The following is a 2,500-nucleotide window of genomic DNA, read 5'->3' on the forward strand; positions in this document are numbered from 1 at the left end:
ATATAGGTTGTCAGTCGTCGATTCACCGAACCGACTATGCCGGAGGGACTTTGGTACGTTCGGACTCGGCACCGAACCGACTATGCGGAGAGATTTTTGCTCAATTTTTTGAAAAAATATAAATATTTTCTCGATTCTTGTATGTTATTTGGACGTATACTGTTATTTGTTACTCGTTTATTACGTTAGAAATTCGTTTGGTATTTATTTTGGCGAGAAAAGGAAAAAAAATTTTTTTTCGATTAATTTTGTCATTAAATTTCGTAAAATAATTGTTAAAACATCGTCCGTATACTTTTTAGCGTGTTTGACAACTTTTTGAAAAATCGATTTTTTCGCGCTAAGTTTTACCGCACTTTCGAATTGGCACGTTCGGATCGCGCGTTAGCATCGTAAGCGCCCGTGCGTAACGGCCGGCGTCGCCGACCATCCGGCCGGCCGTTCGGTACCTATAAGGAGACGTTCGGTCCGATCGTACCAGACGGAACAGAGTCGGGCGCGTGGCTATTCTATGACCTCGGTTGAGAACTAGTCCACCGCTCCTCGTGCGTAACTTCGTGTTGCCTCGACTGTTCGTGTTCTCGGTATCGATGCAGGATTTTCTCCACACTGCATTGTCGCGTGTCGGCGTCTAAGACCAAATGGCACATATGCGACGAACCTTTAACATGAGGCTGGTGACTCGTATGCACTTTGGTGTGTACGTTGTACTGACTCAAGCGGCACAGGCTACTAAAAATTAAAAAGGGATAGAATATAAAACCGACCGTTCTAAAACGGGCCAAAAAAGGTTTTATAAAATTTATTTTAAAAATGAATTAGATAGTGGTGTTGAACGAACTTGTTCGTTACAACGCCTTCAGTCGAGAGGCTAAAAAATTTTGAAACGGAATATTTATTCCGAAATTCAGAAATGATATTACGTCCCCTTAATGTTTTGTGCGTCTCGAACGCCTAAATATTTTCTCGATGCGCGAGAAAACTTCTTCTTCGCGGAGAGTTTTTCGGTACGATGAAGTAAAATATTAAATAAATGCTTCACTATACGTACAGCGCAGAGATATTGAAACGAAATAATATGTAACTATGACTCGTAAAAACGGTTTCTGAAATGGAAACTTCTTCCAAAGTGAAGAGTTTTCGGTACGGGTGATTTCTCGATATTACATCGAGTTTTCGCTTATACGTACAAAAAATATTATTACGGTGTGTATCGTAACTATGACACGAAATTTTGAGAGAGAGAAAATAAAAATTTGGGTGGATTTGTAAGAATCGATGTGCCCAGCGCGAGCTAAAATTCTCTGTGTACGTGCTTGCTCCGATTTGTTTTTTTCGAACAGCATGTCCGTTGTACGCGCTATCACGGTACGTTCAGCACGCCACTTGTACGCGCTAACCTTTATCGGTGTGTCTTAAATAAAATACCAAAGAGAGTTGAAAGGAGAGAATAGAAGAGAGAGTTTGGAGGAACAAAAATTTAATATGACTGAAAAACACATGAGAGAAGAACCAAATAAAAAAAGGGAACGTTTAAGCTGATATTGGTTCATCACAAAAAAATGGTATTTATGAAAAAGGCGGAAAGAACACCGATATTGTGGAGGTTCAATACGGAGCGTGTGTGGTTTACGTGCTTATACCGTTTCGATGTAAAGCGTGAAAGCGGGTGTACGTGCTTCCAAAATTTCAACGGATACACACTTTCCGGCACGGAGAGAGTTTTAGCGGGATTTTCTTTTACGCGCTTCTTCGATATCCACGACGAAAAGAGAGACTAAAAACGGAGGTTTCGTATCGATATATGCCTAGCGCGAGCTACCTTTGTACGTGCTTCCTCTTGTTCGTTTTTCGAACAGCATGTCCGTTGTACGCGCTATCACGGTACGTTCAGCACGCCACTGTACGCGCTAACCTTTATCGGTGTGTCTTAAATAAAATACCAAAGAGAGTGAAAGGAGAGAGAATAGAGAGAGTTTGGAGGAACAACAATTTTTAATATGACTGAAACACATGAGAGGAGAGAGAAGAACCAAATAAAAAAGGAACGTTTAAGCTGATATTGGTTCATTGCAAAAAATGGTATTTATGAAAAAAGGCGAAAGAACACCGATATTGTGGAGGTTCAATACGAGCGAGCGTGTGTGGTTTACGTGCTTATACCGTTTCGATGCAAAGCGTGAAATGAAAAGCGGTGTTACGTGCTTCTAAAACTTTTCAACGAGAAATCTTTCTGGCACGAAAGGATTTGCATTTTTTTACGCGCTTTATCGATACAAAATAAGAGAAAGAGACCCCCGTGGAGGAACGAAACGTTTATATCGACACGGTTTCGATTCGTTTCGACGAACAGCATGTCCGCTGTACGCGCCATAGCGTATTGTCCAGCGTGATCCGCTATACGCGCTATTTCGGTGTTGTGTCGTTAAACGAAATATTGTATATCAAAGACTTATAATATAACTTCACGTAATATAAATAATATTACGAACCAGAAAAG

The sequence above is a fragment of the Megachile rotundata genome, unplaced genomic scaffold (genome assembly GCF_050947335.1).
Source record: "Megachile rotundata isolate GNS110a unplaced genomic scaffold, iyMegRotu1 scaffold1011, whole genome shotgun sequence".
NCBI lineage: Eukaryota > Metazoa > Arthropoda > Insecta > Hymenoptera > Megachilidae > Megachile > Megachile rotundata.